General features: G+C 33.5%; 2 protein-coding genes across 2 annotated transcripts in view; one reads left to right on the top strand and one right to left on the bottom strand.

Moving 5' to 3' along the window:
- Positions 1 to 9,658, bottom strand: part of LOC135832191 (uncharacterized) — a 28,302-nt gene extending 18,644 nt beyond the window's left edge. Inside the window, exon 1 of the mRNA XM_065345288.1 lies at positions 9,113 to 9,658. The gene's annotated coding sequence lies outside the window, so the exon portion shown is untranslated. The remainder of the gene's footprint in view (positions 1 to 9,112) is intronic.
- Naa15-16 (N-alpha-acetyltransferase 15/16) overlaps positions 1 to 23,576 on the top strand; it is an 82,631-nt gene that overhangs the window by 30,983 nt on the left and 28,072 nt on the right. The window lies entirely within an intron of this gene.

Below are 23,576 nucleotides of genomic sequence, written 5' to 3'. Positions count from 1 at the left end.
TGTCTCATTATTTTATCGAATTTTTTTGTCCGTCTGTTAGTAATACTTAAATTCCTCCGAAGTTTTTTTTAGATGTATGGAAAAAATTTTCACAGCGTGATATTTGATTATTCGAAAATATGTATTTTTAAAATGCCCGATCCATTTTTCAAATTGTATCCGTTTTTGTGATCACGAGCGCTGACTCGTATCGTAAATATCGTTCCTAATGGATAAATATAGGTAACAAGGTGTGATATATTATACAATTCTTACAGAGAAGAGGGCAGGAAACTTGAGTATAATTCTTCAGCTACAGCAACATAGGATGACTACGCGATGGTCAATATATCGGCGTATGGCTATCTTGGTGAATTATGCCATTTTTTTCGTTCCTCGATCGCTCCGCGCCGGCTTGTGCACGCTAATCTAGTTAATTTTCCAGTGAAAGTATACTCTTTTTTGCATATTTTTTATATTTATATTATATATCCTATGAATATGATTCGAATTATGATATTTCCTCATCGAAGGAACTTCCTGTATGAAAGATTTTGATAAACGAATTCATTTCGTATAAGTGTTCCACAGTTGCTGATTTTTTCCCCCTTTTATCTTAATCGTTATAATTTGGGTTATTACGATTACGCGTGTTTCGGTTTGTTGATTTCTATCTGGACGTTGTTGTTGTCGATTGTATTAACGAGACTGTGTTGTTTTACTTTGTTTTGGTATTTTTTTTTTGTTTTGTTTTGTTTTGTTTCTTCAAGTAAGAATCAAGTTGCTTTCTTAGAAGTAGGTATATCGATCGATTTAAAAGATTAATGAGATGATGTAAGAAGTGATGAGATTTTTTGGGAGCTCATGCTGCGAAAAGGTGTATCATCGTCATAAATATCGCGGTTTAGCTTAAGATGGCGATGTGCGTATGCAGGATTTGAAAAAAACGTATACACGTGTTAATCTCTGTCTAGTGTCTATTAAGGAGTTGTTTATACCTAGTTGTTGATTTTTTAAATACTTCCAAGTAGAGTAGGTACATACATATTATAAGAAATGGTGTAATCTCTTATTTAATGAATGTTCTATATGAATTATTTTGACGTTTACGAATTTAATGAAATAAAGTAATGGTACAGCTCATAAAAAATGTCATCAAGTGTAATCTATATCAAAGTTCAATGTGGTGTCAGCCTCCTACGAAGAGAAGTTTTGAGGTATCAAGTTCACAACGAGAAAGGGTGCAGAGCGAAAAGCGATTACATGTCCAAATTAGACAATTTTCATTCCATAGAAAAAACATTCTCCTGGACCTTGGACTTTTCATACTCTTTCTGCACATTTTAAAAGAAGAAATACCCCTTCCCCATTTAATAGTATGCCAATAATTGCGGGGAAAAACATATGAACATCAATTTTTCAAATGCTAAAAAAGATGACGGTTTTGAAGAATTTTGGAGTTTTATGAACAGGCTACTTCATTGAATATTTAAAATATTTAAAAGACGGGAGGGGGGTTGAAACTGTTATTTTATCGAATATATTTGAACCTGTTTCGCCACGAACTCGCTATTAAAAACAATTGAGTTTTAATTTTGGAAAAACAGCGCAATACATGCGGTGGTTTGCGAAAATTGTAAAATTGAAATTACGAAAAACCTACTCCATCTCAATGGTCTGAAAAAAGAAACCTCTTGAAGACAATTTCTCAACACCTCGGTTATGTGGGCATTATGCTGTGTTATAGTTTCGATTATGGTCGAGACCTTCAAAATACATCGCATTCATAATCGTAGACATTGTTTGGTCTCGTAGACTAAAGTATGTCATTAAGTCGTAAAGAGAATAAAATAAATAAATACACGTAATAAATTCGTTTTTTTTCGGCTTCGTGTAACGAGAATGTAAGATTTTACAAGTACGACGAAGACCAACGTGTGAGGACGTTTTTACAGTATTGTTATGCAGTTGAAAATTTATGACAGATGAACGCGTATAATCATTATCAAATCATCCGGCTGCGGTGTTGTTTTCGTGACATTTACCATAGACGCAAAGACAGACCGCAGAGGCTTATAGCGAGATATCGAGCAGATGAATGAAATAATGCCTATATGTATAGAGCTGGGTATTTTCATCGTTTAATTACAAGTTCAATAGTCTGCTGTCTTATGTTTTCTGGGTCGTCGTTGTACGAGGTGAATTTTGAATAATTTCGCGCCTACGCTATACGTGCCCAAAGTGTAGGTAATTGTTTTAGACTACGTGAAAATATCACGGTTGAATACGAAGTTGTCACGAGTTCGGGTTGTTTTCATTTTGACGATTAAAATTGCCGTGTCATTGAAGATGTGCCGCTTATAATATAGGTTAGGTGAAATTTTCATCAGCATTTTACTCGTCCATGATCCTTCTTAATCCTTGTAGGTCGCGCGATTTTCGAAGTGCTTACGAGTACTTAAAATACTATTCAGTGACGTGACGTACGTGAGAATATTTTGGGTATTCTTCAAAAAAGAGGTGACTATACATTCTGTGCTGGTGCAATTAATAGGTGTTATGTCAAATCTTATCATCCAGATTGGGTAATCATAATGACTTTATGGGTTGAGAATTTCGGTTTCTAATGTGATCATGCGGATGTACATAGATGTGTCCTTCTATGAGACGTAAATTGTTCGTGGTTCATTTTGTGTTTATTTCCAATAATTTCAAAGATCAAATGCAAATTGCGCTGGCGGAGGTTTTAAAATATCTGGTTTGAGGATTTCTTTCTTCCTCAATGTTGTGTACGTATTTTTGTATCACGAGAGATTGAAATTGGTGCCTCTGCTTACGTATTTTACGATCAATTGGAGCTGTAGTGTAGGTTGTACTGGTTGTAGTGTTTTAATAAATCAAAATCAGAATCAGTTTACTGATCGTGAGGAAGACGCACTGTACATGGTAGTACCCAGTTTAGGCGTAAAAATTCGATTCATTCTCACGCGAATTCGATGTTAACCGGTGGTAATACATATTTGCCGGTGTACCGATCAATTTAAATGTCGCCTTAATACGGTTGATAATGAAAGTAGTATATTAATAGGTGTAATATGTTACAAACGCCACCGTTCCCCTTGCGTCTATTCGATTACATCACGATACATAGATGATATTTCGAAATTGACTGCATCATACTTACATACAATTTTGTAGTGTATTAAATAGTCGTACATACATATGATATGTACCTACCTATATGCGGTTTATACATTCATTGTTGGATTTTATTTAATTCATGTTTTCACCCACGTTTATATCGGTCTTGTGGAACTATTAATATGATTTTTTTCCTCCTCGTTTGATGTTAATAATCCGTGAAATAATCCACGCGTGTATGCCAGAAATTGTCCAGAAATTGATCGAGTTTTTAAATGATTTTTCAGAATCATAAATTCAGTGTAGGAAACGTTCCTACTGATTTCCCTTTTTTTCTCGACCTCGAATAACAGCTTCCTCTGTTGATGAAAAGAATTATTACAAGTGTGGGTGATGGAAGACTTAATCAAAGTTCTTTAATGGGACGTGTGTTTTGGAAATCGACTCGATATGATTGCGTTAATCTGCAATGTAATTGTTGTCTTTGATAATGATCGTTCGGTTTTTTCTTATTTTGGAGTGTGTAGAGTGTGGATTGCGGAGACATGTTGGCGATAAATTACGACATCGTTTTTAAGAGGTCCTTATTTTTTTTTAAATTGAGATTTCACGTTGTGCAGCATCGATTATGCATCGACGTTTAATAGGTTATTAGCAATGAGTTCAATTATTGCTGGATATACGTAAGTAGTAGGTAAAGGTATAGAGCGTACTCGTATATTAATTGAACTTTAAGGCGAAGGTGAAAACTAGTGTATCTCTACCTGTACCTATGCTGCAGGTATACGATTAAATTTGATATTTTTCGTGTGGTATCATTTACTTACGTTGTTACCGGATAATTATTGGATTTTGAATTGAAGTAATTGGTCATGTACCGTATGCTCATCACAACGTACGCAGTACGTACTAAACTATGTTCGAATTTTTCTTTTGCAAATTGAATACAGGAATACCCATTAGTCAGTCGTTAGTTTTATTGAAATTAACTAGGTACGTTTAATCGGTTGTACGTGCACGTGTACGTATTAACGATCTACAGATACTGTTACAGTTTGTATTATAGCTATGACATTTGACGTTGAAATTTGCATTGAAATGCTTCTGCGAACTGATGGCTCTAATGTTGGAAAATACTGTTATGATGGGTTCGCTGCTGTCTTTAGTAGACTAGATGTATCGTATATAGACTTGAAATGTATATGTATACCTTGTTGGCCAAGTAATTATGTTTTGTTCGAGTTGCAGAACTTTGATGTCTAAAAGACAAGTTTCAAAGAAAAATAACTCGTAGTTCCAATTAGGTGCAGAGAGCGGTAATAAGTTTGATTTTTTTCTGTGTTTTTGTCGTTAGGTTAATACGCATTGAAGATGTAAAAATGGTTGTGAAAGTGTGTTGAGTATAGAAAGAAATACCGATACCTAGTTACATTCAAAAGATTTGAGAAATTTAGAAATGCACTTGTACGGGTACCGATTCATTGAATATTGTAGGTAGATACATATTTTTGAAAAACTATGATTCGAACAGAATCCGTAGGTACAATGATGTCTTTCTGAAGCATGGAAGGTCTTGAGGATGAGGATTCATATTGTTTGAGGTTGAACAAATTGATATCTCGTTAGAATCTCGATTATTGGCCGAAAAGTTGAAAGCAATGTCAAAATTGTCTTGTTCAGAATCCCGAGTCCACAAAATTTCAAAAAAATGAAATTCTCCAATTTTTCCCACTAAAAGTCGCAAATTTTAAAAACCTGATTTTGAAAGATACGTAATTCTGCCAAATAGCCTACATACTGGCTTAGTATTGTCGTATGCAGGAAACATACTTAAATGAAATCGAGCTTGGCCAGGCGGATGTTGTTGAACATTCAAAAATAAAATATCGTCTCTTTTAATGTTTTTAAAATGGATAATCTCAATTTTTTAAGCGAAATTCTTTATTTCTTCGAGTGAATAAAATTGCTATTGAAAAAATTTATAATTCAATACTCAATTTAACAAATTATTTATATGTATATCGCAGATTTTCGAAAAAAAAATTGAAACTGGTACAACTGTAAACCAAGATAAACTTCTAGTGACGAAACTCGAGGCTCACCTGCACAATTTCTGGAAGAATTAGAATGGAAAAGATGATTTTTGAACTAGACCATCGAGGAAAATGAAAAAATTCGAGCAAATCGGAGGATCCTACTTCATTTTTGGTTCGGATAGAGGTTATAAGGATGGATGAAATCCTCATTTTACGTATTTACGGCGAACTGGTTATGCAAATTATTTAACACATTGGAAATATCCTTAATACGTATGTCTTACACCGGAAGAGGGATGTTTTTATTCAAACTTCGATTGAAATGATTTGTTTAAAAGATTTACTTGGTATGAAGTTGAAGAGGCGATGGCTCAAAAATGAATTAGGTAGTACATACAATATGGATTCAAATGTGACCTTCGAAAATGAAGAAGAAATCAAATTTAATAACTTGCTATACCATTTTCACAAGTGTAGCTTCTTTAATATTACATATGAATGATTTTATCTTTGAATTTATCTTGTTTATCCTCAAAAGTTACACGGAGCCAATTTTCGATACCAGAAAATAATTACATGCCTAAATTGATTTTTTTAGAAAGGTTGAAATTTTGAAAATGAATTGTAGATGTTTCATAATTTATGATCCTTGATTTTAGCGATATATCATCGAATAAAAAGATTATTATGTCCATATTAATTCTTGAAATTTTACATTTCTGAACATTTTGAATGTAAAACGGTGGCTCCTTTCATTCACAATTGGACAATTTCAAAGAACCAAATTCCAAACTGTTTATAATTTCTTTGTTTAACACGTTGATAAAATTTACAACGACAAACCATGTAATATAATTGAAGAATCAATTTTCGAGTCTTGGAAAAAGTGAATTACAGCACGTGCCATTACAGATAAGTTACTTTGATGCAAATTCTTACGTATAATTTGCCACCAAAAGTAGGTTTATAAACAATGGAGGTAAAGCTAAGGTCAAAGATTTATGGGTCAGAAATTAACTTCTATGTATTTAAATTTTGACGAGAAGAAATATTCAAAAAAAAAATTGTACGCTAATGACCATGAACTGACATGTTTTATGAGATGGTGGAAACAATTCCGCGTAATAATGAACGATTACAGCGTGCATTTTTCGACGACGGAACTGTTGACATGTCCGTTCTTTCTTCCGTGAATTGTTTTTCGTTATATATTTTGGTGTATTGCTTCAAAAAAAACATATTTTTGTGTTTTTATCCAATTCAGAATGTTTTGTCCTGGAATTTAATTTAAAAAATTTTTTCAGGAAGGAAATATCGATTGATTTTTTTTTAGGTTGAAATTTAATTTAAAATTCGCGAGTACTTTCCATTGTTAAAAATTTTCCACATCATTGATCGAATATAATTACTATCTAATGTTTTTCTTCATTAGTGATTCGCGAAGAATGATGTAGTTGTAATTATGGAAGATGGTTTTGATTATTTATTCAAATGTCGTGTTTATTCACCGCTATTCGTAAATCGAACTCGTAGCTGGTACAACGAACCAGACAGATACATATATTTTTACGTATATTACGAACGGTCATATTTAAAAGACTACATTATTTCATTCGAAGGCGAACTATTCCAGAATTGGAAGTAATTTATTATACCGGTTGGAGATAATGATCTTGGTGTTCGCGGTGGTGATGATAACCGAACATCTTTATGAAAATGCCTTTTTGTTATTCATAACTACCTGTTCGGTTGCAATTGTTTGAAACGTATTAACCTTATGACTATTAGATCGATTTATAATCGATCGAATGGATTTCTAGAGTGTTTTTTACGGAATTTTTCCTAGGTACTACCTTACAATAAGTGACGAGTTTGTGAACGTTGTTCGAGACTTGTTCATCATTTTTTTTTTTTTTTTTACATTTTGTCGACTTGTTTTGATAGAAAATTTATTTTTAATGCTGCAATGTCACTCCAGGTTGCAGATTTTCTTTTCTTCGCGAGTACAATTGTTTTGAATTAGAATTGTAAATAAAGGAAGTAATTTTCGAGTGTATCCTTGATAAGATGAATTGTAATTTTTTACTTTATTATTGATGTTACGAAGTAAAAATGTAAATAATTTTATTTTTGGTTCAGAATTCTTATTGATGATTCTGTGTTGAGAAAGCAGGGAAGGGAGGAGTATATAATTGTTTTCAAATTTGAAAATAAATTGTTTTGAAAAATATGTCTTGACGTATTTAAAAGTATGAGTTGTTGTTTGAAAATTAATTACATTCGATTGTACTTGCTGATGGTGGGTATTTATTAAGAAGGATTTAAACCACCTTGGTTTGAGATAATTTTGAAATGTCACACTTGTTTTAATTTCCGACCAATTCAAGCAAAATTGCAACACTTCATCGGTTCTTCTTTTTTTACTTTTTAGACAAAATCTGCAGCTTGCTCTGTTCATGTTGTTCTACATTTTTATATGTATTTTTGAGTCGCGTCTCTTTGACCTTGCCAACTGTCGTGTCCTGGCAAAGTGACTTTAGTTATCCTGAATTAATGATGATGAGTTTACTGCTTAATTTTGTCTACATGTCATTTTGAATTTTAGATGCAGAAATAACCATTTTTCTCAAATTTGCATATAGAAATCTGAATTTTATTTCCTAAATAAAATCACCAAATTACTGTATTTTGTGTGGGAAAAATCACAAAGAATGTAAGAAAAGGCCTGTTGTTATGAAAAGCTCTGTTGCAAACTCCTTCATTTGGGTCAGTTCTAGGTATGATTGTTGTAGATGCACTTTTTTTCGAAACTTGAGCGGTAAAACTTTACATGTTTGGTTTAAACTTCAAAATAATTTGATAAAAATTTCACTTGTTCGCCATAACGTTCGATTATCTACCTAATATTAAGCCCTCCTTAATCGCACATAGAATCTGACTATTCAGAAAATGTTGAAAATTTCTGCATTTTTTTTTTACTGGTACTCCTTTTTTATTTTTATTTTAATTGTTAGGGGAATTTTTTAATTTTTTGAAATATTTTTTCTTGGGTGTAGTAATCTTGTAATTAAAAACACACAAAAAAAAGTTTTTGAAAAATATAAAATTGGAAAGAACTGTTAGTACCTAGTTTTGAAATGTTCATATTTTTTTCATGAAAAGTCTTGGTACCTATCAATGATTTGCCTACTCAAAAAAATCATCAGCGTCGATTTTTCATCACCTTTTCCACCTTTAATTTACATTATTATTTCAAAAATAATTGTTGAAACGAAAAAAAAATGTTTCATGGATTTATATGGTGAAAATAAATACATACATCATACATGTAAAGACCATTTTTGAGAACAATTTAAAAATTTTAAAAAACATAAAAATGATTTTTTCAAGACGTGTAATCTTAAAAAATTTGGGTAGAGATGAAAAATGCGGATGAACCAATAGTATTAGAAAAGAATTATCTGCTGCCGCTAGAAATTATTTTTCATTAAATTGTTATATTTTGAATGCTATCAGAACGAAAGTAAGTAGGTACATATGATTGAAAAGGTTGTGGGGTTGAATCGATGGAGGAGATGAAATTTTCCCCACGTCAAGTTTTAGTCTTTTGTGATCTGAAATCCTTTGATTTTAAAATTCATTCCAATTAAATATTTGAATTACTGTATTTACATTCTGCATTCGTATTATTTTTGTAAACCTTTTCAAGTTATAAGTTCTGAACTTATAACTATGAGTATTCTGTCTATGAAAGTAACAGGCCCAATGAGATGACATATTTATCCAGGCTCCAATCAACATTACGATAGTAAATTCAGTCATACATATTTACAGAACATTGTAGTACACAAAATGAATACTATACACTGATGAATTGTTTTATTTACAAAATTATATATTAGCAGTGTTTATGTTCAGAGGCTGAGTAATTAGTTATTTAAAATATTGATGCGTACCTTGTGTGTATTACACGATAAAAAATATTATCTCAAAGTTGGACTCCTTTTCCAAGGAGTAAAATGATGGGAATAAATGCTCATTACATTTTCACCAAAAATCACATGTTTACATTCACTGTAGTTAAACTAGAAAAAATTTTCATTTCAAAAACACGTAAACTTAAGAGTTCGCGCATTGCATTTGCATTCTTGATTCGACTTTTTTGCAATTAAAACACGAAAATTTCCATTATTTTCAACGAACCACACACTACTTATTAAATTTATATATCACTTGTAACAAAAACGGCCTTTGAAAGAAATTAAATACGAAAAAAAAAAAATTGAAGAAAACTGATCGTAATTTACTAAGTTTTCGTCATGTTGAATCGGTATGTTCGCGCACCGAAATCGTTTTATCAACTGGTATTCGGAGACGCATTCGAGTTGCGAAGGAGTTTCCCAGTCGCGTGCCGGCGTTTTTGCCTTGGAAGCGGATCGCGACGCGGTATACGTTCCCCTACCGTAAAACGGGTGGTCTTTGCTCTTTTCCTAGGGCTTTTCTCCTGTGAAACACTCTCCATTTCTATGGTCTTGCTGTCGAGCGTTAATCACTGTTATGGCGCGGTAGGTAGTGGTTATAATTGCTTTCCCTTTCCGAATTCTAAACGGTATCACGAAGTTGTGATAACGCCGACAATACATTATTAATAAGCTTGCACGTTGCTATGTTTGTGCGAAATGTGGACTTCTAGGCGAACTTGTTTTTTTCTCTGGGTGCAAGGTTAAATATAGCTTTTTGATCGAGTTTTCTTCGCGGATATTGAAGCGTCGTCTCGAGGTGTTGAGATTATTTTTGGAAATACTTATTATTTTATTCGATATTTTAGGATGTCTACAGTTTTGGAAAATGTGCAAAAATGTGGGATGAGCGCATGAATTTTCAAGATCACGCACCTCCCTCTCCATGAGTGAAAAACGAGTCGAAAGTTTTTTCATTTTTTGAACTGTTGTAAACTTGTTGGTTGATTGCCTAATCCATCTTTTTGAATAATTTTTATATTCCGCTTTTTGCCTCTCTTTTACGAAAATTTTGTAGTTGAATAAGAAATTTCTTGTGGGAAGTACTTGGTTTCGAAATTTGAATCGTTCTGTGGAAACATAGGATTTATTAGCGATTTATTTGTGCTCCTTGATTTTGTAAAAATTATTTCGCAAAGCGATAATACATAGGAAATGAAATCAATTTAAAATTTGAGAATTGTGTGAAATTTCTTCCATTTACCTACTGAAAAAAATATATTTCTTGTGTCTTTATTTGGTACGTTCGTAGACGTACCTACCCACTTTTTTTTCAAAATTGCAATTGTAGACTTTGAAGGTCGTGAATTTGAATAGATTTTCAAAAAATATTTCTGGGTTAGAATCGCCAAAATATCATTTTACTTTTTACATAATGACCATTTAATAGCCATAATGGAAAAAAGTTGGTTAATTTTCTACCAAATCGAGTAAATTAGTAGTTGTGCTCGTATGGTCATGAAAGTTACCGGCGAGCATTAACAAATGAAAGTAAAATATAAATATGAGAATTTGAACGGTTATCCAGACTAGCTACTGGATTGTAATTTTTGTAACATGATGAACAATGCATACATAACAAAAACAAACGCCGATGTGCCGTGTAATTCGAAGAGAAAATTTTGTTTATTTTTTTAAAAATATACCGGTCATTGGAGTAGTGATAGGAATTCATTGCGTACAAAAGATACCAGTTGTTATCCAGTTTACCTATTTATGTACCTAGCTACCTACTGTTTTTATGCGTAAATACGTACTACAGTCACCTACTTGCTTGAAAAATATGGATGATTAATTTTTGTTGTTTTTTTTGTTCTGTTTCAGGTAAGGGAATTAACGTAAAACAGTCATTTTTTCGTAAGTAGAATTTTACTTTTTTGTAAGCGAAGTTTTATTTAGATTTAGATGTCAACTAAATGGAAAAAAATTCAAGTAATCGCGCAAAAATTCTCACTGCCATGCATGGAAATTATTTTCAATCAATTTTTGAATCATTCTGCTGGTGTTAAGTTGTGACCTGGTCTGACACAAGGTACCAGAAAGCAAAAATGTGAAAAATCTTTTTTTCGCGAAATGTGGTGGTTTGACATGTAAACTATCCTGTGAAGAAGCCACAACACCTAGTTTGGCCGACAAGTGGATTAAAAGTGCAATATTGAAGTTAGCATCTTTGGATTCGAAAAAGATACGACAAGTCGCTTTCTGTATCTCTATGTGTTTCCAATGATTTGCTATCATCTAGATTTGATATTCTTCAACAAAAAAAATTCATTGTTAGTTTTCGTGTTTTTTTCTTTGAATGCGTTGTTCTCGAAAACTTTTTTTCAATCCTGCGATTTCAAAAAATGAAAAAAAAAATAGAAATACTTATATATGTATATGCGATAGGAAGCTGGGTTTTGTCTGATTCGACTCCGTATGATGTCTAGCTTTCAAAATAGCGAAAAAATTGAAAATGAAAAATCCGACTTGTAACCCCTTATGTCAGACCCGGTCACAGTTGTTTTGAAACCTTTTCTCAGCATTTTCTAGGAAGTGCAGGCGATTCGTTGTAGGTAATAATTTTCTCTTAGTCTCTGTAAGCCAAAGCCATTGATTTTAGCGTACTTGTTCAAAAATACTTGCAAATTTATGCTACTGAAAGTAGTACATTGGACCGATAGAATGAGGTAGTAAGTCTTAAATACATGTGGCTGACAGACATATCTCGTAATTCTCGTATATTGCATTCGGTGGTTCTGTATCAAGTTCGAAGGTATCACTGCATAAAGTCCCGTAGATCAAACCTATCAATACAAAATAGGTACCTACATCAAATATAATAATAACGAATATAATAACAATACTTACTTATAGTTATACCTGCCAAAATAATCTGGCTAAAATCCGCGATCGTGAAGTATTACACAATGCAAACACCAAACTGTCGTTAATGTATATTAATAAGGCGATGATAAAAGTGAATATAATATTGATAACAATACTGGCCCATATTTTAACCCATGATCCGTAACATCGTCGGTATCATTGTATTATGTAGTAATAATTTGAAAATTTTTTCATCAAACCGACGTAGTGGCAGTTGAATTAGCAAACATTCGCATCCATGAAATCATCGTTGGGTTTAATACCGCGAAAACGACTCTTTTTTATGTGACATCGTGATAGCCATTATGTAATCTCGGTTTATAATAAAAATTATAACTTTTGTCGCGTTGACATGAAAAATGCCTCTCCATAGGACGTAATTTGACCCAATTGTCGGGGAAATACAGTTTTATTCTCATCTCTGGAGTCATAAGAGTTTATTTCAAAACGTGAATTTAGTGGTATTTTAATTCAAATTGATTGATTATCTACCTACATTGTACGCCTCTTTTTGAAGAATGCTCTGCAGTCGTGATTGATTTAATAGATTGATACTGGATTGAATGGAAAAGGCAAGAACAACCACCCTCCATTCACTAATTTCCAGACTTGTTTTTCCAGTTGGAAATTTAAATTGAAGATCAATACTTTTCAAAGATGAGAAACTTTTTGTCTGGGAAAGGTTTCACGGAGTGTTTGAAAATTTCACTCTGAATTGAAAAAATTAAGCCTAAACCGTGATTCATTTGGGTTTGCTCGCACTGCTTTTAAAAAATAAGAAAAAAGGAAAAGGAAAAAACTTACTTGATTCTTTAAAGTAAGGTATTTTATCGAATTTTTCAGTTCATCGATACTCAAAAATCATCCAAAATGTATTACCTAGTATTTTAAAAAATTGTTGTGTGGTGTTTGTTTCCATTCTTTTTTTATACTCGTACATATGAAACGTAATATAACACGCGTGATTCGAAAAATCAGTGTTGTATCGATAATTAAGATGTGATTTTTCTCATGCAATGAAATGATTAACACGATTTTAAACCTAAGTTGCTGGTTGCATTTCTTCGTGTTTTCTTTTTTACGAATCGCACACCATTTACCGATTAACTTGTAGTTCAATGCAAATCGTCCGTATTTTCGCATGAATAATAACCTTTTTTTTTTTGACAGATTCTATCCTAACATGATAATTATCTTATAATATAAAATTGTATCACGCACTTATTTAAAACACGGAGTCATTAAATAAAGCGTGATTAATACGGTAAGGAAACATAGCTCCTACACGGTGAAGATAAAAAAAAAAACACATTTACCTCTGCACTCTGTTTATGTAGTGAAAATATGTATTTGTATAATCGATGAAAGATGTTTTAACCGCGTGTTGTCATTAATTCGCACGCAAAACTGCATATAAGCTTATGGGGCAATAACTCGTCTTTGGTTTGGATCAGCGGTCCAATTAAAATCCCATCATCTTCCGAAGTTTTTAACCATTCGTGTAAATTCTATCGAGTATTCTCGTCTCGCAAATAAAAAAAAATCGTTTGAAAAGTCGAGCAGAAATAGTTTTTTTGAAATTCGTATTAAGTGGTAAGCAAGTATAAGTAAGTACGTAGGTAGGTATGGTACTAGCTATGTAGTAGCTATAGGCGAAGATATCCTCTTTGGAAGTTCAAAATATCCACGATAATTTCACTTCGCTATAGGTGTTCTTCTGTTCTTCATTCTCAGAACAAAATAATATTTGTGAACCGATAGGCGATAAACAATAAAGAAACAAAGCAGCGTCTCTTACTCTTTTTTTTTTACGTATTATGAATGTAATGGAAAGCATCGTGACGACGACGACGTGAGAAAGCCCGATTGAACATTTGCTTACGAAACGACCTCGTAAAAAATCAAAATTTTTCGAAATTTCGACCCATACTCGTACATATGTACTATATCCGATATTTGGATTTTATTTGCATCTTGGAAGACAATAAGCAATTAGTTAATTTGATTTTCTCTTTAATCAGAATTCCAAGCACCGTTTGAATCGACGCTCTCGTACTCGACTCATTTATTAAATTCCAATCAATGGCCGATGCATTATCGTTAAACGAACGAGTCTCTTCCACTACAATATACGGCACCATCGGAAATTCATTGCGTAACGTTTATGCTTAATAATGTCGCTACAACTATTTTATGATTCATTAATGAATTGAATCGATTGTGTTTTTCTCTGTTTAGTGTTGTTATGAATGAATTCGTTAGATCCGGGAGTTGTCTATTCGATAATCACGGTTTCGATTTTTTTACAACTTTTTCAAACTTGGCCAAATTCTGTAATGATTTTGAAACTAGGTAAAAGCGTTGCTGTTTCAATTAAAAACTCATTTTTGTTTTCGATAGATTTGAAATGACGAGTAATTATTAATTTTTATACCGCTTGAAATCGTATATACGAGTCGAAATTGCAATCGAAATGCCTATACCGATGGCGAAAAATGCGATCAATCAAATTCCTAAGATTTCATTTTCGCGTTTTTTTTCTTCTTCGACTTGCTCGCATTTTCAAGGGTCATTTTATTTTGACACGTTTCAACGGTTCTGTTCGTTGATTTAGGGATTTTTCGTCTAGAAGTCATTTATTATCGGACGTGTATCAGCTGTGAGCCTGTGAAAGTCAAACGGCACTCTTGACATTCAATCGGTGTTTCATCATAACTCTTGTACCAACATCATCAATATAAATGACTGAATTTTCGTATCGTTAAATTCTTTGTGGGTTTAATTTTTGATAGAGTTTTTTTTTATATGCATACTTATTCTGTGCGAATTTCAGTTGCATTGGTAACTAATTTCTTTATCAGAGTTGTTTCCATAAGGTTTCAATCTGACATGAGAAAAACGAGTAAACTGAAACATTTCAGGTTGAATAGAGAGAACATGCTCTATAAAAACCTACGTTTCAAAAATTTTAGGTGCTAAGGTTGATATTTTTGGGTTTTTTGCAAATTCTCGAAAATTTGGAAAAATGATTTGCTCTTTTATTGCTTCTAAATGAATACAGATTCTTCATTTGTAAAATCAGACACATTTTTTTCGATTTATGTAATTTTAAGATGACTTTCAAAATGATTAATGATTCGAAATACTTTAGCTGCGGAATTCTGTCTGATGTAGAGAACATTTTTGATTACCTTCACTTATGTGAGAATGAGACTGCCGTCAGTGATGAAGCTAAGCTAGTATGTAGTAGATACCTTCTTTCGGAAATACAATTTTCGGGAGATTTACTCCATCTCGGGCTATTACTAACCGATTGATTTGAATTTGAACCTTTGTGTGGAGATTGTGTTACGTGAGTGAAAATAATGATCCTAATTTTTTTTCTTTTTTTCTTACATTCCGAGAATGGCCTTGAAATCTGCTGCGAAAGTCCAAATCACTGTGCAGAGAGAGAATTCATATCAAAACATTTTCACATCATCAACAACTTGAAAAAAAAAAATCAAATGACAACCCACTCATTTATCTATCTACTCATTCGTGCATTATCCGTCTCATCTAGATCAACTCCTGTTACGTCTATAATTTTTTCATCTGGTATATCTCTTTTTTTTTTTTGCTTCAAAAATAGCTAATTTTTCTATGTGAATGGTATTATTTATATCAATTTACAGGTTGTACTACGATGTCATTAATCATATGCATCATTCACTTCGACTAATGGATCGAACACCAAGCTGGTCTGAGCTCTAAGCGATTGCGTAAAATTATTCATATAGTGTAATGAATAGTTATTCCGTATCGAAAATACGACTGGTCAGTCGTTCTAACGGTATAATTATGTCATAAGTGAGTTCCAGCGAAAGAAAATAAATAAACATCATAATAAACGTATAGATACTTAGCAATTAGAAGCATTAGGCGGACCGAAATTAGTGGAATACGAAATATTGCTACGTTTGTAGTTTATAGGTTCTGTCATAAAGTTGAACCTTTTTCTAATGCGAGCAAAGCATTGAAATTGCCTTCGGGTGTTTCACAAAAATTTTTCAATTTTTACTTTTTGCCATTTTTTTTTCTTGCTGAATAGCTCAACATTACTTCTATGTATTTGACCCGCTTCTCTTTGAAAAAAATGTTCATCAGTTTAATTTTGGGGCATTTTGATTGTTGAAAAAATGCATCAGATCTAGGGTGAACTCCTTATTTCTATCAGTAATTCTTCGCTTTTCGATTTGCGTGTCACTAATCGTGATTCCACAATGATGTAATTTTTTACGAAATGTTTGCTCTAAAAAGTCGATCTCGTAAATTAGCAATCTACGCGCTATAATCGTTCGTGGAACAACTACTTCAGGTGTCGTTAACAGACGCTCGGTATACCAAATAAAAATAAAACACTCGTAAGCACCGCGAGATGACCGGTGCGGCGAAGAATACAGACGAACGAAATTCCAACGAAAGAATGCTTAATTTTATTGTTTGATTCAGGTGCCGAAGATTTATCAGTTTGATAGCACGAACACGAGTACCGTGGAATTCGATATGTTTATTTTGAACATGCAAGGTTGTTTTAGCGTAGCAACAAACAACTGGTTTATGTCATTGGTGTGCACTGGTAGTGCAGCATGTGTGCAGGAAATAAGTTCATCGAACAGGCATGCGGGGGAGGTGCAGAGAAATTGGTGAAGAATAAAGCACATAGAAGACGTGTAAACCAAGAATACATGACATTCTTCGGCGCCTATTCTGGCAGCAGGGTAGATCTGATGGCAATTTTATCTGTGTTTTTTGTCGCGTTGCCTTGGCAAAAAGGCATGCATACATATTTGATCATTGAACTCGTCTTTTTTTCACCTACCAATGTTGTTGTATCTTTGGAAAAACCTGTACACCTACGACGACGATATTCAATTATGATGGTCATAGCTTCGTAGTGGACGGAGACACTACACATAGTAATCCAGCAGAATTAGCAGCAGTTTTCTGTCATAAGCATGTGCCAAAAAGTTTGACATAAGTAGAAACTTTTTTTAAATTCACAATCATGTTCTGATGACAGGGTATCTAACAGGAGTGAAAAAATGTTAACATTTAAACGCGCAACAAAAATCTTCAAATCATTGAAAAAAAGTTTATTTTTGATGAAATTGATAAAATACTTTTTGTACAAATTGTCTTCCAATTTCAACTTTTTTGAAAATTTTCCCGTGAAAAATTTGACTTTGTTAATTTTGTGTGTGTGAGTGGGGGGGGGGTCGAGTGAAGAGCTTTCTGAAAATATGGATTGAAAAAAATAGCAACAAAGTAATGATTTTTTCAAAAAAAAATTCCGTTAGATACCAATGATGAGAAAATACCTACTAGGTATGGTTTTCACTGAATTGCATATTTTATTATGCTGTCAGATTTGGAATTCAACTTTCGATTTTAACTTTGTAATAATTCGCATAAAAGTTGTTTTAATTTTTTGTAGAGCGAGGGGAATTACTCCCGATTGTGGTTTTCATGTTCAAAATTCATCTTTCTGATTGAATTTTATCATGCTTCCTTAAGGAGCACAAATATTTAAGTGAAATTTAATTTTAAAGACTTGCCTTTTTCGTGGTTGTTATGGAGGAAAAATACCTTCGTATTCCTACAAGACGACTTTTAGATGGAGCCGAATGTGATTTATTCGCCATATTAATTGAGCGACGACGATAAAAGCAAGCTATTCCACGAGCTCGTTATTGACGAGGTAGGTCTACGTACGATCACCTGTAAATGAAGATAATTTGACGTATATTTTCTAATAACTCGTAATAACGTGTATTGTCATATATCACGAAATCGTGTTATATATTTTCCAAGATGATTAGCAGAGTTGATGGATTAACGAAGAGTCCCGCTGCGTTTATTGTTGAATCGGGATGATCGATGTTGCGTTATATTTTGACGCATTGTTGATCACGGTTATGTCACGATAATCCGGAAATTAATATCGCGATAATGCGCTCGTTAACAGTTTTTTTTTTCACCGAATTACGGAAATTTTCCAACGGTATGGCGGAATTGATTGTAATCGTTATCAAATTAATTCAGTGTTATCAATATACGTCGAGGTAATTAAAAATGGCCATTACAGTTTATATAGGTTGTTTCAACTTTTAGGTCAATATTAGACGAAAATTTGCATAATGCATATTCAAGAAATACCAGCGAAGCAATATTTTGTACATACCCAGTCGTTTGAGAATAACTATATTGAAGATGAATATCTCACATATGTATCATTCGTGAATGGATTTTATTTATATCCCTATTCAGAACTAAACAATGATTTTTTTTCTGTTTATTAATTTAAATTTTATGTAGGACGATTTATTCACATAGGTTCAAGGCGGTAAAAATTGTTAAGCTCGTACATTTCTTTCTTATTTTTCAACTTCTGGTTGAACTTGACATTAACTTGGAGCGTATTCCAGTAGTGAAAAATGCGCCATCAAGGTGAATTATTAGCGTGGTAACCTTTATACTGCAGGTTTGATCTTTTCGCTATGCTGAATAAACGATACAATTAACCGCGTTACGTGTGAAGTTTCTTTATTCTGAGTTGCTTTGGTTATTGTTTCAGTAAAACCTCGCGTGTATTATCGCGTCTGCGTAAATTAGTTCGACGAAGGTATCACTAGTGTTGGAAGTAATAGCGAAAGTGATACGCGAATTGGGTAAAACGAAATGCGAATGCAACCGAAGTGCCCATTTGACGTCTGAAGGTTTATGTTTAATGTGTGTGTGTGTGTGTAATGAAATGTCATTCTTGAAGCGAATTTTATGACATAATTTTTTTTTAAATGAAGTATTACCAGGTTTTTTAATTACGTCTAGAGTATCATAATGTAAATTATTTACTTCTTTTAGCATCTTGAAGGATTTCAAGGCAAAATATTGTTGTCCATCTGGCAAAAAGTGTTCTGTTGGCTGGCATTTTTGCAGCGCAACCTGAAATTTAGTTGACTTTCTGTGGGCATGAGTCTGAAATGTCAGAAAAAAATGTGTTTTGGATTTTCGCAATTGAACAAATGGGGGGGGGGGGGTAAGCACCACTTGAAAACTCTAATTTTCAAAATGAGCTGGATGCAAAACGTTTTTTTACGTCAATTGAACCAAAGTTCGCGAACAACGGCTTACACAATTGAGCGCAATCGGGTTTTGAAGTCGCACCCTTTCAATTTCAAGTAAAAATGAACTTCTGTAGAATTATTTGAAAGTGATCTGGCAACCTATCAAAGTCGGTTATAATTTCATCATAAATTAAAATATTACAACAAAGATGTTTTCTGGTCATTTTTGAAGAATTTTTAGCCCAAAATGGGGTCATGTCTTCGAGGAATATTTTTTGTAAAAGTATCATGAGCCCTATCAATATGGATTGGAATTTTGCTAGAAATTCAGATATTCCGACGAAAACGTCATTTGAGCGATTTAAAAGAATTTTGAACTCGAAATCGAGTCGCAATTTTTGGAGTTTTCGAAGGTTCTACTGCTAGTAAGGCTTTCAAAAAAGGCTGAAATTTCAGCAGAAAATCTGGCGGAGAGGGTCCGGGGAGGTAGTTCAGTCAGTCAGTTCATTTGCCTCTGTGTGCTTTCCTGATACACATTATCTCAAGTTTATCGGTCGGTGAATTCCAGATTCTTCCGAACTGTCCCACGCAGTGATTTGTTTGATGGTTTGAACGTGTTTAACAACTGAATAAATATCTGTTGGTTTCAACTGGAACGATTGTTTTGAGCTGTTGAATGCTGGAAAAATCTCATAATAGTTATTTTCGATTTCGTTGGAAAATAGGTTCCTAACCGTGAAATGCGGATGAATTTAACGCGATTAAGCGTTTTTTCTCTTCGTAATCTGAACACGTACCTACCATATTTCGGTAAATAATACCGTTTAATCGATGGATTGGTAACATTTTTATCATGTTGTGTGTTTTTGTGTATTCTTCATTCACGTTATATGCGTCTATACATGTATCGACTATATCGTAGGTATTCTTACGTTGACGGTGCAGTTAGTTGAAAAAAAAAACTGAAAAAATACAATTTTTTTTCTATACTTATACGTGACGGTAACATTTTGTACGAGTGGTACACTACGTAGTACGTCTACGTACTTATATGCTACATTTACGTATTTATGTAGTAGGTATAGGTAGGTGAAGGTATCAGATATACCTGTACAATATTTTATATAAACATCGAGAATCGCTCATCGTTATCATAATCTAACAATCATTTTACGCCGTTTATCGATTAGTTTCGCTCGATCAATATTATTTATCGCATTGATATTTATATTTACCGGGATGCATAGTAACTCGGCAGTCACGACTTGTAAGGGAGATCATATGTGATGGAGATAGGGCGCCTAGCATCGAGCAGCTGATAGCAAAAGAGGGATAAAAAAAATATAAAAATCTACGGAAGACAGCAATGGGCAAACTATATTGACCGAATTAAGATTAATCAGGTTAACTGTACAGAGGAAGAAATAAGTAGGTATATTGCAAAGTCGTGAAAATGAAACGCGTATTCGAGCAGCAGATTTACGTAAATTTCCGGAACTTCTTTGTAAACCTATGAAGTATGTATATTGTATACCTTTATCTTTACATGCATAGTCAGATCTGTATGTACGGATCAGGTGCTGAGAAGCTATTGCCTCAATAACAAAAACAATATTAAATTTGCGAACATACATATGACGAAGGCATCCGTGACGATTGTACGTAGTTAGGCGGGTGGAGCACACCTATATCAAAAGACCAAGACTTCTAGTCTTTGAACATGTTCGAAGCTGATCGTAAATTCTGCCCTGCCTTTTCCGTAGTTGCAGATCCAAAACTGTCGAAGATGTCTGCGTGTGTTTTTTCATTTAATTTATATTATCACGTGTATGATGCATATGCAAGCGAGCTAAATTTCACTTCGATACTGCCATACGTATATTCGTGTTATAAAGTACCATACGAGTAGGTATAGGTACTAGGTACATAAATGTACACTTTCCATTTGAAAATTTAATACGATTTCGGGCACACGGTGTTTTCAGATCAAAGGACAGACGGATTTTTTAGAGCTGGTAAAAGTTTTAATTATTTTTCATAACATTGCTCGAGTTGAGATAATTTAGCTGTCAAAAATGTAAAAGATGATTTTGCTCTGATTGGAACTTCCGCCGTTTTTTTCTCTCTATCATCGACTTACAACGTTTGATGAACGATGTTGTAGTGGATGAAGATTGAAGAAAGCTACTACTTGAGATTACCTTTTCGATACGTTTGGTTGGTAGGTATCGGGACTCACGGTGAGCTTCGAGCTACAGCTAAACTTGGTATAATGATGACCTCCGGCAGCTTGTGATGATTGACAGGTTCAATTTTAAGCCGGTAATAATCTAAATTAATAAAGAAACGGTAATTGAAAAATTAGACGATCGTGTGACCCTTTTTGCCATACCGGTATCGCTAATTAGTGATTAATAACGATCAATTGTCGAGTACATACGTAACTCTGTTGGAAGCTGAGTAACACGGTCTGGTCTACTGTTTTGTAAAATTGAGATGAGTTTTGTTGAGAAACAGGACATGTGCATGTTGTGGTATGAGATTCACGAACGTAATGTTTACTTACGTGTGTAAAAATGTGACGGAACAATTAACGAAGATTTTAATCGACCCGATTCGGTAGAATTTTTTACCTTGACGTATATTACGACGTTACGGTTTGTGGCAGTTGATATTTGAAAACTGTTTAGTGTAGGTCTAGGTATGGCAGATACTTCATAAACGTCGCTCATTTATCACGATCGTCGAGCTATTCGCAATACGTGATTTTTTTCGAGATAAACGAAGGAAAATTCGTGTGTTGAGAGTAGCTAATATGTATGTATTTGCTTGGACGAAGATGTTGTTTTGTTTTTTAATTACGAAATTTTTACACATTTGAAACCTGCGTCGATGAAAATAATCAGTAGGGAATTTCGAGACTGATTTTTATCCTTTAGAATTTTCCAAGTTACGGTTCAGATTGAATTGATAAATTTTTAGGTCCAATAATGCAATTTGATTTTATCTTCATGTTGTTTTATTTAGATTGCTTTGACTTATCTTTCGTATATGAAATTACGAGTTTTTAGTTGAATAGTGCGGGTTGATTTACATATCCGTAAGATACTGAGCCAATTATTCCAATTTCTATATATTGCAATTCTTTGCTAGAGTAACGTGTGTGCTGTAACCTGTAACGGTATTTCGGACGTTTGATGCCTTTAAGTTTTATTTCTATAGCATATTTTTCTGGCAGTTGTTTGAAAAAATGGAAAAGTTTTAGAAAAATCGTGGCACTATGCTCTTTTGGGAAGGAAAGTAAGGAGGAAAAGAGGGGATTAATTTTATGTACCTACATGGAGAAAAATATCTCCAAATAATTTGAAAATCCTGAAGATTTAATGCGAAAAAAGTAACCTAAAAAGTACGAATTTTTGAATTTTAGTGTCTAGACGCCATGATACCGAAAAAAGTACCCACAATTTTTTTGAAAATGGCAAAAAAAGTTGAAAAAATTCGCGGAAAAAAGCTTTTAAATATCGCGACAAATCGTGAATTTGGAATTTTTGAGAGCGTTAGATACTCTTCTGAAAAACCATTCTTCATTCTTCAGAAAAAATATTTTCTTACGTTTTATCAGTAGTATAGAGTTTTCAATCGACCCATGCAGAAGCTTGGCAGCATATCTGAAATCTGGAGGATTAAGTAAAATGAAAAATTTGGGATAAACTTTACCATCATTCCTACTGTGGTTCTCATTCGGAGGTGTAAGTTACTTTTTCCAGCTTTAAAAACATTTAATTGATTTAAGAATATATTCCCATAAATTTTACACAACTTAATTAACAGGAAACTTTACCTTCGATATAAATAAATCCTCTTCCACCTAAATATCGATAATTGACCAGTCATGCATTTTTAGGCATTAACATTCCATTTAATTAGTTACAGAGTGATCACTGATCACCGTATCATTTTGCTTCTCTGCTGGATAATCTAATTGTTACATGCAATAACATCGAGCAACCGCGTTGATTCTATTCATTACCGGTATTGTTTTGATCTGGTCAAATTTATATTCGGTTAAGTGGTTTATGATTTGATGAACCGTTGGCAGATTCGTTCTGCTGAACTGTAGATATATCACGGATTGGTCGGCGTGGTACATTTTCTTGACTAAGGGTAAACATCGCATCAGCGGCCAGCTCTTCCACTATAAACCGATGCGGAAATCACGATGACAAGTTTTTCGGAGGGAATGTCATCCATCAAAACGGACAGAACTAATCTGTCATCTGTGTGAGATAGAAATTGTTGATACCTTTTCTCATCCTTATGTAGTTGATAATGTTGCCCAGTTTAATGGATCGGTATAGTGTAAGGTGAGCGTCGAGCTCTCCTCTTGCCTTTGGTGACCTAATATTAAAATGTTGCAGATATTATAT

The sequence above is a fragment of the Planococcus citri genome, chromosome 1, assembly GCF_950023065.1.
Source record: "Planococcus citri chromosome 1, ihPlaCitr1.1, whole genome shotgun sequence".
NCBI classification, from domain to species: Eukaryota; Metazoa; Arthropoda; class Insecta; order Hemiptera; family Pseudococcidae; genus Planococcus; species Planococcus citri.
This window is presented reverse-complemented; position numbering and strand designations above follow the sequence as displayed.